This window comes from Triticum urartu, chromosome 4, assembly GCF_003073215.2.
Source record: "Triticum urartu cultivar G1812 chromosome 4, Tu2.1, whole genome shotgun sequence".
In the NCBI taxonomy this organism is placed as follows: Eukaryota; Viridiplantae; Streptophyta; class Magnoliopsida; order Poales; family Poaceae; genus Triticum; species Triticum urartu.
Genome location: NC_053025.1, coordinates 545547913 through 545560696, shown reverse-complemented (window position 1 = coordinate 545560696; position 12784 = coordinate 545547913). Strand labels below are relative to the sequence as shown.

At 47.4% G+C, this 12784-nt stretch overlaps 1 long non-coding RNA gene across 2 annotated transcripts; it reads left to right on the top strand.

The window, feature by feature from the left end:
* The first annotated feature begins 8394 nt into the window (after window positions 1–8394).
* LOC125554088 lies at window positions 8395–9416 on the top strand. Of its 2 annotated transcripts, XR_007304319.1 has the most exons (4): window positions 8395–8467; window positions 8560–8673; window positions 8780–8842; window positions 9181–9416. It is a non-coding gene; the product is annotated as an uncharacterized LOC125554088 (long non-coding RNA). The 2 variants fall into 2 exon arrangements; XR_007304320.1 differs by lacking the exon at window positions 9181–9416 and having other exon boundaries at window positions 8780–8900.
* The last annotated feature ends 3368 nt before the right edge of the window (window positions 9417–12784 follow it).

Sequence of the window (12784 nt, the reverse complement as noted above, 5' to 3'; positions counted from 1 at the left end):
CTGCTATCCCTCGCTGGTAGTCTTTCTGGTCAATTGAGACGCTTGTTTTGGTTTGGTTTTGCTACAGTCTCGAGGTATCTACCCGCAACAAATTCACGATCGAACATGTGTTCCCCTCCAAAGCGGTTGGCGCTATTTTCAAATCATTTGTTTTTATGCAGTAGTGGAAGCCTCTGGTTAAGAGCAGTGATGTGGATGCTACTGACGAATTGATCTCTCATGTCAAAGCTACGGCGATCTCCTTATCTCCGAGGGTTCAATCGGCGGACCAGTAGCTCTATTTGGTGCTAGTTTCTTCTCTTAGGTTGGCCCCTGGGTTGTGACCTGCGTGCCAGTATTTGAACTTGTTATCATCTCTATGTATGCGGTGTGGCCATCGCGCGTTCTTCTGAACTTCGTCGTATGTGGTTATTGTAAACTTGTGACTTCATCTATAAAGTCGGGCAGTCGCCTTTTCCCTAAAAATGCAAGGTCTTCAGAGACATCATGCTTCAGGTAAGCCCAGTGCCTGTGCGGAAAATTTCATGGGAAAAACCGGAGGTGGGCGGCCTGAAAGTGAGCGTTAACTCGAGAGGTGCATAGGGAGGCACCAAGGCAGTCTAAGACTGGCAAAGACAACAATAGAGTAGCGCATAAATTAGCAAAATATTCACAGGTAAACGGTGCGGACGTGACCTGGCAAAACCCACTACCGCTTGGCAATTTTGGTGCAACTGTACTGTAATGGTGCAAGTCTTTATGAATGATATGCTATCTCTTCCCTCAAAACAGAAAATAGAGAACACGATTGAAACAAGAATGGGAAGCCAACACTTTGTGGGAAGTAGATGAAAATTCAGTCCTCGCACTCACGCTAGTGTGTGGTGACTGGAGACTGGAAACACAATTTAGAAACCCTTTTCATCACGCTAGAATTAGTCCAAACATAGATAGTATCATTTTAAGGAACCAGAGGGGGAGGAAGGGAACACTTCAACAGAAATAATCCATGGCAAAATAGCACTCCTCGATCTTTTACTGTACATACAAGGTTGTCTGTCTTGTGGGCATCCCCAAAGATCAATGGCAAAAAATAGTTGGCCGAGCTAATGTTTTAAATAGTTTGTTGTGTTTAATTACTAGAATCATGTGTACTATCGAACCCTGCAGGTCTAGTACTCTTTTTGTGTAAGGAAGCAGATTTGTACCACCCGGGTGCTCCACACCCATATACAAACATTAAATTCAAAAAAATACCTAGAAAATTGAAGAAAAAAATTGAGATTTTGGGATATCATATCTGGGTTCCCGATCTACCCCCGTGTGAAATTTCGTGAAAAAATACTAGGAAATGTATTCATGGCAAAAAGACAAAAATTCCCTATGTATAGGAAAATAACTATTTGGACAGAACAGTATTTCCTTTGCCACGTATTCGTTTTCTGGTATTTTTTCATGAAATTTCACACGGGAGTAGATTGATAACCCAGGTTTGATATCCCCAAATTTCAGATTTTTTTTGGGTATTTTTAACATTTAATATTCGTATAGGGGCACCCAGGAGCTCCTGTATATTTTCCTTTTGTGTAAATCCTATATGAGCAATACTGCTACTTTTGTTTCTCAGTGAATCATACGAAACCGCACTGAGCATGGTGCAGAAACAAACACATCCTCACGAGCTTTTTGATGTAATATGGCATATGGTGAGACATAGATTTGGGGGTCCGGTTGATTGGCAATTTTCTGTTCGGCCGTGTTCGGGCTGTCGGCGAAAGATATGGGGACAAGTGGGAGTTCAGGTTGGAGATCCTCTGACTAGCTCCTATTGTTTTTTTTTTTTTTGGTTAAAGCCTAAAAGGAACAGTGTTTGTATAAATTTCACACGGGAGTAGAAATATTCTGACTACCGTTGTATGGCATCTTCGAAATGGCGTCATCGACGTTACAGGGATAGCTCAATTACTAGTTCAGTCTAGTTCCTGCAAAATTATATCATCTCTGGAGGTGCAGATGTGCAACAGATAGGCGAGAAAAGGAAACTATTTTCGAAAATGCAAGGTCTTCAGAGACATCATGCTTCAGTTCGAGCACATCCCAATGCCTGTGCGGAAAAGTTCATGGGAAAAACCGGAGGTGCGCTGCCTGAAAGTGAACATTAACTCGGGACGAGCAAACCTTTGAGCTTGGAGAGATGCATGGGGAGGCAGTCTAAGACCTTGCAGATTAGCAAAACATTCATAGGTACACGGTTTGGATTCATAGGTACACGGTTTGGACGTGACCTGGCAAAACCCACTACCGTTTGGCAACTTTGGTGCAACTCTTCATGAATGATATGCTATCTTTTCCCTCAAAACAGAAAATAGAGAACACGATTGAAACAAGAATGGGAAGCCAACACTTTGTGGGAAGTAGAAGAGAAATCAGTCCTCACACTCACGTTAGTGTGTGGTGACTGGAGACTACAAACACAAATTAGAAACCCTTCTCATCACGCTAGAATTAATCCAAACATAGATACTATCATTTTAAGGAACCAAGAGGGGGAGGAAAGGAACACTTCAACAGAAATAATCCATGGTAAAATATGTTAGAATAAATTCGAGGCATACCATTGATCATCCGAGGACCAAGCAATCACACGAGCACGACATCGAGATTTGTTAACGAGGTTCACCGATATGACTACATCCCGGGGCCTGACTACGGGCGCTCCTCCCCATGACACCGCTACAATACCGCACCCGTTCGCCCTGGACACGGGCACATGTCGTCGGCTTCCCCTGCGTTCCGGTGCTATTATGTTGGCATAGGTTACATCGTGTGTCTACCCCCGCTATATATGAGAAGCCTAGGATACAAGTGTCCTATTAGGACACAACTCCACATCCTATGTAAACACAATACAACTCCTAGTCCAACTGTAACCTACCGTGTACACAATATTCGACACAACTCTAACAAACTCCACCTTGGCGAATATTCTCCACCACCCTGGATTTGTCCATGCGTCAAACTTCCATGTACATTGGACTTGAGCTTATCCCATGAGTATCGCTGCTACTCCAAAGACTCCATGTGACTCCACCTGCAACTTGTAGTCCCTTCTTTTCTTGACCACTGTCAACACTCGAGCAAAATTAAGTTCCTCTTTACTCTAGTGTATGCTCCCAACTTCCAGAGTTTCGTTCAACACATCACACACTGATCACTGACCTGCGTGAAATTGAACAACTCACATATTGGGTGTCACACATAAGAGTTACCTGAACTCAATATCACCGCTCCTTTCTTGACCGTCTGTCTGAATTTGGAGGAATTTCACCATTGCTTGTAATCATCCCGAGTCAAATTCGCAGTTGTCTCACCACATGTATGACCATCAGAGCCTTGGCCTGTCTCCATGCCCCGTGCGTACCGCACGCCTCGCCGCTATTACCACGTCGAGCCTCCGCTGTCCCGGTCGAGTCTCAAGAGTCGCGAAACCACACCACTCAACCCCCACTGCAGAGTACCACTGATCAACACCGACCGATGACGAGTTTCACGTTTCCATCAGACCACTGGGCTCCAATCCGAATTACGTGTCCCTCACTTTTCGCGCTGAATAGGCTTCGACTCTCTGTGCACTTACGTCGTAGCCCCTCAATCAGCACCGAGTGAAGTCCTCCAGACTCCAGCTCCACCTTCAACATGACTCCATGGTGGTTGTACGTGCCACCCCGCGCCCCGTCGACTTCAAGCTCCGTGTGTCATCACCTTGAATCAACCCCGCATCATAATCTTGTCGAAGCCACACAAGCCATTGGGCATGTGCCACGTGTTTCCACGTCTAGAAATTGGTCACCATCGGCATCACGCTCCTATGTCGTCGTCGCCGATCCCATCACCGTCTTCTGTACCAACCGACTCGCGTCGATCCATCAGACTGTCCAGTCCGACCCAGCCGAACTTGTTCGACTGCATGACACGCTCGAGGCTCCCAAATCGTCTTTCAAGAATTTCCATCCATCACATGATAATTCCATCTTAACTGAATTGACTTCCCGCAACGCCTTCAAGCATCTCTGTTGTGTCAACAAAAATTTCATCCGTGTCTGTCATAACCCAAGGTTTTTAGTTCCGATGAACTTCTCCACCTCAAACCCGATGCCCAATAACATCATGATTCTTTGTATGGCTGACCTTGCGAAAATTAACCGAGCTTCTTTCCACTATGCCAAAGTACATAAGCAAACCTAACGTGGTCACCTCCCAGTACTAGTAGCGATTCAACCAAAACAATGTTGGTCTTCACGTGGTGTAGCTCCTAGGCTGAACAATCAATGCTAGCTATTTGCTTTGTCAAATCCTTAGCCTTCCTGATGTACGCATATCCCTTGATAGACTTTTTCCTTGCCGATTGATCTGCCTCCGTCCGTGTCACACAAGGACCCGGTCCTTTTTTTTTTTACAAATAAAACTCGTTTCGCTGCTTTGTTGCGCTTCCTGCGTGCTTCACCGGCCAACTGAACCTGCTCGCGTTGCACGCCTTGCCCTGCCCACCTGCACGGATCGCTACGGCCAGCCCCGCCTGGGCTTGCCTGCCCAATGAGCCACCAAGCGCCAGCGATCTCAGCGCCCGCCTAGAGTACGCTCGCACCATCAATCCGTCGACCGACCGCCGCACGACTCTCCTGACGCCGCTGATTTCGATCGCACCTTGTCGAGACTCTGAACAAACCGCCGCCAGCTTGCACGCATTACGCCCCGCTGTTTCCATCGATTTTTTCGACCGCCGCTTTCGTCCGCTGATACACGATCGTCTCCCATGACGAACTAAATCAACGAACCAACTCGGCTCAACACAACAGCCTCTTCGTAACCTTGCTCATGATACCATTTATTAGAATAAATCCGAGGCATACCGTTAATCATTTAAGGACCAAGCAATCACACGAGCACGACACCGAGATTTGTTAACGAGGTTCGCCGATATGGCTACATCCCCGGAGCCTGACTACGGGCGCTCCTCCCCGTGACACCGCTACAATACCGCACCCGGTCGCCCTGGACACCGGCACATGTCGCCGGCTTCCCCTGCGTTCCGGTGCTATTATGTTGGCAGAGGTTATATCGTGTGTCTACCCCCGCTATATATGAGAGGCCTAGGATACAAGTGTCCTATTATGACACAACTCCACATCCTATGTAAACACAATACAACTCCTAGTCCAACTGTAACCTACCGTGTACACAATATTTGATACAACTCTAACAAAATAGCACTCCTCGATCTCTGCATACAGATCGAACAATAAAGTTTGGCAAAAGGCAGAAGTAAAGAAGGTTGAACAACAAGAAAACAAACTCACCTCAGCCAAAGCCATACACAGAATGGTTGTAGCCTCAACGATATCCAAAGTTTTTATATACTAACACAAATTTTGGTATCAATGGACCAAGGCCTACAAACAGAACCCGTTGCTTATTACTCCACTATACTAAGCAGATGTAAGCAGAAGCATCAAGCATGTATGACTTAACAAACCAGGAATACAGGATAACCAAACTTGAGGTTTGTTTTTCAATCCTATATAATGTAAACATCGATATGCAAGACGAGCCCTGGCCTCACTTACAATGCTAGTTTCTTGGACGATCTGGAACGAGCGTAATGCTCGGGTCTTCCGACACAAGAGCGCACCGCCTCCGGTCCTTCTCTGTGCTATCATCAACGACGTCAAGCTTTGGATTATCGCGGGAGCTAAAAAATTGGGGTGTATTCTTGTGCGCGAGTAGTTGCCATGCCGGGCATACGGGTCATTTGTAACACTCTAAAACACTTCTCTCTTATTTAATGAATGAGGCAAATCTTTTGCCTCGGTTTCAAAAAAGAAACATCGATAACTGGACAATAATTAATTGTAGTATTGTACTATACATTCAAATGTTACACAGATATAAGAGTGTCCAAATACACTTGCAACTGATCAGTAAACTATGGCAGTTCGTTTTCAAACCTGGAAAGTTCTGAGAGCAAAAATATTTCAAGGTTTTGCGAAAAACTATCAAAATATGCTCATGCACATTTGATCTAGTTCCTGGTAAGCCTTTTCCAGAATAAATATCACAAATATTTGTTGATAGTATCTCTTTGCAAAATAAATGAACCTAACAGGGGACAGCTTCATAGGAACACTTCTGCATCAATTACCGTTGCAGTTCCTTGCTAGCCTTTGTTATCCTTGACAATACTAAAGTCATGCCAAACTTATGTGCGTTCTTAGCTATAGCTGCAGCACTTTCCTACGTTTACCTTCAACAGCCATGCTCTGAAGCAAATGGAGAAGGCAAAAATGTACCACTAGTTAGCGTCGTTCATCTTAAACGGCAATATTCTCGGTGTGCAAAAGACAATTAGTACAAGAGGATGCTCAAAGTAGAAATAGAGAGCGTAGTTATCACATAAATACGATCAATGGGATGGCGGCGGAGCGCCGGGAGGGAGCCAGAGCCAAACCTGCTGAAGGAAGGCATACTTGCAGCAGCAGTCCAGTTAAAGATCGCCGCTAGGGACGCATTCCTGACGAACTGATGAAGATCGAGAGGATGGCCGCGCACGCTCCGTGGGGGAGTTCAGGCGACGTCGTCGACGCCGACCACCGCCTCGGTGCCCAGCTGGGTTTCACGGGGTCGTTCGCCATCGGGGTTTTCGCGGCGGCGGTCACGGCCGCCGTGGCGGCGTGCATCTGGCGATGCTGCATTCGTAAGCCACCGCCTCGGCAGCAGCAGCAGCAGCAAGACCACCAGCAGCAGCAGCAGCAAGATCCGCCGCCGCCGCAGGAGCACTTGCTGCAGTGGCTGCAGCAGCTCGGCGGCGGCGGCAGCGGTGGCGGCAGCCACCACTCTTCGGTGGCCGAAGACGGATCCTTCGCCAGCGATGTCCAGCAGCAAGAGCTCGCTTCGTTTAGCTTCAGCAGCAGCGGCAGCGGCGGCGGATCGGCCAGCGGCGCACCGGAAGGGCAGGGGGAGAGCAGCGGCGGAGCACCGGGAAGGCAGGGCGGGAGCGGCGGGGGAGCACTGGGAGGGCAGGGCGGGAGCGGCAGCGGCGCAGCGGAAGGGAAGAGCGAGAGCGGCGGCGGAGCACCGGTAGAGCAGGGGGGGAGCGGCGGCAACGCGTTGGATGGGGAGGAGATGGTATAGATCATCAGTCGATCATTTCGTAAGGACAGTGCACGTTGTTAGCAATTAATTAAATGTAATTAAGTAGGAGTAGATAAGTCCCCACTTCGTTCCCATCGCGTCCCCCCTCCCTCGTCGAACAGACGCTTCTCTTCTTTTTTTTAAAGCCGATAACTGCCACACGTGTGGCGTGAAGAGCAACCCACCCGCACACGTCGTGTGGCAAGGACGGGAACCGCCCCGCACGACCCCGTCCGCGCGCACAAAAGCGCGCCCGCACGTCCGGTGCGTGGCAACCCCGCCCGCACTGCCTCGTCCAGGCCAGAGGAGCCGCTGCCCGCACGACCCAGCCGTTCCCGGCCTCCGATCCGTCCCCTCTCTCGTCTGCGCCCTCGCCCCCCGCCTGTCGAACCCCGACCTCCGTCGCCGGCCATCTCTGATTGCCATGGCAACCAGGGAGGATCTGTAGGGCGCTCCCACCGCAAACCACACCCCTTATCTTCCCCCACCCCATCCCACCCCCCCAACCCCCACTCCAACAACGCCCTCCGGAGACGACTAGCTAAAAGCAGGTGAATCTCCCGATCTCCCTACTGTTTCTCATCCTCCTTCTAGGCAGAAAATTGCAAAATTACCGACGAAGTTGGCAACTAGATCCATCCTACAGGGTTAAAACACTACATACGTTGTGTGACTTCGCAGTTGCCAAGCAGAATACACTAGATCTGCCATGTAGTACGCTAGAGATAATCGTGAGTTCTCAGTAGGTTGATGCTCCTAGTTGGTGAATGAATGGATGTGCAGGAATCCATAAAAAGGGAGAGAGAATTGATAAATTTGGAATAATGGGGGGTGTGAAAATTAATTGCCATTGGTGTATAACGTCAGTTGCCACCTGGCATTGTCGTCAACTGCCACCATGTCAACTTATTGCTTGCCATCCTATTGTAGAGCCTGATGCCATCGAATCAAACGGATAGCTAGCACCAGATTTTAGAAAAGGATAGTGGATGTGCATGTCCTACTAGCCATGATATGTTGGTTGCCAACGCATGAAAATGTGATAGCACTGACGTGTTAACTTTCTACATGCAAGCAGCACAATGATAAAAAAATTGGATTGTTGATGCCTTCTTGTTCATCAGTGATTGAGAGCACATCAGAACAGAAGCGAGACACGGAAAAGAATGAATCACGAAGATGGTGCAGATGATTGGGGTTCTCAAAGGCCAGAAACGCCGCCACCTTGATGCATCAGAGTACAGTCAGCTCATCTCTGCAGGGCCGTTGCTGCCGCTGCTAGAACAGTATGCAGGCGTAGGTGATGCGTGCTAAAAGAAGAGAACATTTGCCATCTTCGCGACGATGGACATGACATTCTACTTATGTCATGCACTGTCATTTGTCTTGCAGGTTCTTATGACCAGAACACTCTTAGGGGGGCCCCGTGGCAAGTGCAGTCACAAGGCGCTAACGCTGACAAATGTACGGGCAGCCAACTCCAACTAGCTAGTATGGCTAATCAAGGTAATGCAAAAACGAAAAAAGAGCACATAATGCTGTGGACATGAAAAATGAACATGAAAAAAAGATGGCAAAAGGACTCACGAGTTATCACGGGTGTAAAATGCAGAGCCTTCGTGCAGCACGTGGAATCGGGCAGCACCCATGTACCTGCCATCGACGTCGTACACAGGTGAGTCCATAAACATAGTGAAGATGCGGATGCTCAGTCAGCACAAGGAGCATAGTTGACAACTACAAAAATTGCCATGACTGGTCTTCTACGGTTGCCATGTATTAAACACAACATTTGCCATCTCTGCACACCTGCAGTTGCCATGTAGGAAAAGCTGCAGTTGCCATTTCATGACAACTGCAATTGCCATCTAATAACAAACTGCGATTGCCCTACCGATGCAACTTCAGTTGCCATGCAAGCAAAAAGCATTTGCCACATAAGGGCAACTGCAGTTGCCGTGCTAGCACGAAATGCGTTTGCCGCGATTTGACCAACCACTACTATGATTGCAGGTTATTACGCTGGCGGTGACCCGGCAAACGTCTCCTGGCAAGCTTCGCAAATTCCTGGTGGATCACGTCATTATGGTGTAACAGACCACACACGATGGTCAAATACAGCACAACAAGGTAGAGGGAAAATATCTGAACCACAAAAAACAGCGCTACATTTGCTATTTGTAGTTATTTGTAGGCAAAACAATGGTTGCCATGTTTGTTGAACAGTAGGTGCCATGTCTGCACACCTACAGCTGCCATAAAAATGACCACCCACAGACTGACGGCTTGCTGTCTGTAAAAGATGTCATGGAAAATCACTCGAAGATGGTGTGATCCGTTGCGATCCACATGTTATCCAACACAAAATTCTTAATCTCGTACCTGTTTTTCCTGTTACAAACTACAACTACAATGCACAGCGGCGCCGGCACATCTACTGCGGGGAGCTCTGAGCGCACGGAAGACGCGTTCCACCAGACAGCAGACAAACATGCCGCAAACAATTTCGAGTCAGAGTCGGGAATGGCAATCATTCCAGCAATGCCGGCAAGCACCCCTTTGAACACAAGCACTGGCAACACTCTCAGGTAGATGGGACTGCCGCCCATACTGAAGTGAATGATGAAACTGACGACGACGCGCAAGGGGATGAAGATGGTGGGCAATCAGAGATCGTGGTACCTCAGCCACCGTACATTGGGCAGAGATTTGAGTCATTCGAAGCAGCAAAGGAATACTACCAGACATATGCAAAGTTCCATGGGTTTGCGGTCAACACCGAGTACTAGGAAAATTAAGAAAACTAACGAGTACAGCAGAGGTGAGATGAGGTGCCACAAGGCACGCAGGAACAAGAAGGGGAAAGGCGATGCGCCTGTCGTTCCGGAACGAAAGAGAGGTATCATTCAGAAGACTGAGTGCCCTGTCCGGTGTAAGCTAAACGTAGATGGAGCACAGTGGGTGGTCAATGAGTATTTTGACGAGCACAACCACCAACTGATAAAGAAGTTCGACCTGGTGAAATTTCTGACCGCCCACAGAGGGTTCACCCCCGTCGAAAGGCAATTCGTAAAGCTGCTACATGATTGTAACGTCGGTCCATCGAGAATGGTGCAGATACTATCTCTCATCCACAGCAAAAAGGGGACTCTGAGTAGCATGCCGTACATACCAGCTGACGTCACAAACCTACGGGCAAGGTACCATAGAGAGAGCAAGTTGGCAGACATAGAGGCCACAATTGCCTACTTCGATGAGAAAGCCAAAGAAGATGCAGATTTCTTCTACAGGATAAGGTTGGACGATGAGGACCGTGTCAGGAACATGTATTGGGTGGATGGTGCTGCAAGGAGAGCCTACAAACATTTCCGAGATTGCATTTCATTCGACGCGACGTACCTCACCAACATGTACAAGATGCCAGTGCGCTCCGATTCATAGGATAAATAACCACAATCAGTCGTTGCAGTTCGGCTGGGCTCGTCCGGAACGAAGACACGGATGGGTACGTTTGGCTGTTCAAGACCTTCTTGGAGTGCATGGATGGACTTGCTCCGATGAACATAATAACGACCAGGATTTCAGCATGCGTGCAGGCATAGAGGAGGTCTTTCCGTTGGCAGTGCACAGGCACTGTAGGTGGCACATTATAAAGAAGGCTGAGGAGACGCTAGGACCGTTCTTTGCTGACCGTCCAGAGCTGCACAAGGCATTCGAACTGTGCGTGGACCACAGCTTGACGGTGGAGGAGTTTGAAAGGAGCTGGATGGCCATGACTGAAACACATCAAGTCCAAGACAACGAGACTCTTGTAAGCCTGTGGGAGAAGCGAATGTACTGGGTGCCGGCCTACTTCATGCAGTGCTTCTTCCCCTTTCTGCAGACTACGCAGCGCAGCGAGGGATTCAATGCTGTTTTGAAGCGGTACGTCAGTCCTGGCAACTCATTGCTACAGTTTGCCAAGCAGTACACAGCTTTGCAACAAAAAATTCTGGGATCTGAGCTGCAGCAAGAAGCGAACACCGCGCTAAAGCAGCCAAAATTGCTAACGTACTTACCGATGGAGAGGCAAAAAAATAAAAAAAAAAAAAAAAAAAAAAAAAAAAAAAAAAAAAAAAAAAAAAAAAAAAAAAAAAAAAAAAAAAAAAAAAAAAAAAAAAAAAAAAAAAAAACGTACTTAATGGAGAGGCAAATGAGCAAGATATACACCAACAAGATCTTTAACAAGTAAGTCAGTTGCGTTACAGTCTTATTTGCAGAAAAAGCACCAAGTCAGTATGTGCCTTATAGAGTGCGATGCAGTTGCCATGATTTTGCGGTTGCCATGTTTAATAAAGTACTGTTTGCCATGCTTACGCAGATGCAGTTGTCATATTCAATAGAAATTCTGTTTTTCATGCTTACCCGGATGCAGTTTCAATGTTCAATGAAATGCAGTTGCCATGTTTAATGCAATGTACTTCCACTGGACATGTTGGTGTGCAAATGCTAGTGTCAAATGGAAAATGTTATGTTGTTGTCATGTCTATTGAAATGCAATTGCCATGTTTACTAAAATGCAACTGCCATGTTTGCTGAAATGCAATTGCCATGTTTAATAAACTCTAGTTGCCATGTTTAACAAAATGCAGTTGCCATGTTTAAAAAAGATGCATCTGCCATGTTTGTTGAAAATGCAGTTGCCATGTCTATTGTACTGCATTTGCCATGTATAGCGTACTGCATTTGCCATGTTCAACATACTATATTTGCCATGTTCAATGAATTATGTTTGCCAAACAAAATGTATATCTATTTTCCATGACAACATAAGGTGCTACAAGAAAAAAGCCCACAATAGTTTAACAGAAAACACACAAAAAATGCAGATTCCAGGAAGAAATAAAGCGTGCCAGCATGTTCACGGCTTTCCAGGTGGACGAACGTACGTTCAAGGTGTGTTCTATTTTGGGCATGTCAGATTCAGAACCTGAAGACCCGGACAAAGGAAGGAACTACTTCGTCACAGCCTCGATAGGCGAAGGCGAGTTCTACTGCCAATGCTGCAAGTTCGAACGAGACGGCATTGTGTGCTGTCACATACTAAAAGTAATGGACGTGAACGTTGTGACACAGATGCCTCGACATTTCATAAGGCGGCGATGGACTTGGGACGCTGACGATGCGTTGGCGCCGCAAACAACACACGCAGTTCTGACTGTGCATGACGAGAGACCAGAGTCAACCATGGAAGCCGTGAGGCACGTTGTGCTGACAAAGAACTATGCTGAGCTAATTGATGAAGCGTGCAAGAGTGATGACACAGCGAGAGTCGTAGAAAAACACAGGAAAGCACTAAAAAGAGAGCTTGATGAGATCAAGAAGAGGAAAGCCGAGGAAGCCTTACACCGGTTCCCCCGCACATCAAGCGTGCCTTCATCCACGGGGCCGTCGTCTGAAAACTCGGAGATAGGATCTGGAACAGCAAGCACACAGACCCAGGTCAGGAACCCATCCCGTTCCATCACAAAGGGTCGTCCAAGAGAGATAAGGTACAAGTCGGGATTGGAGATCCAAGCAAAACACAAGAAAACGAAGAAAGGGGCGGCCAATCCATGAGCAAATATTGTGGCGTTGT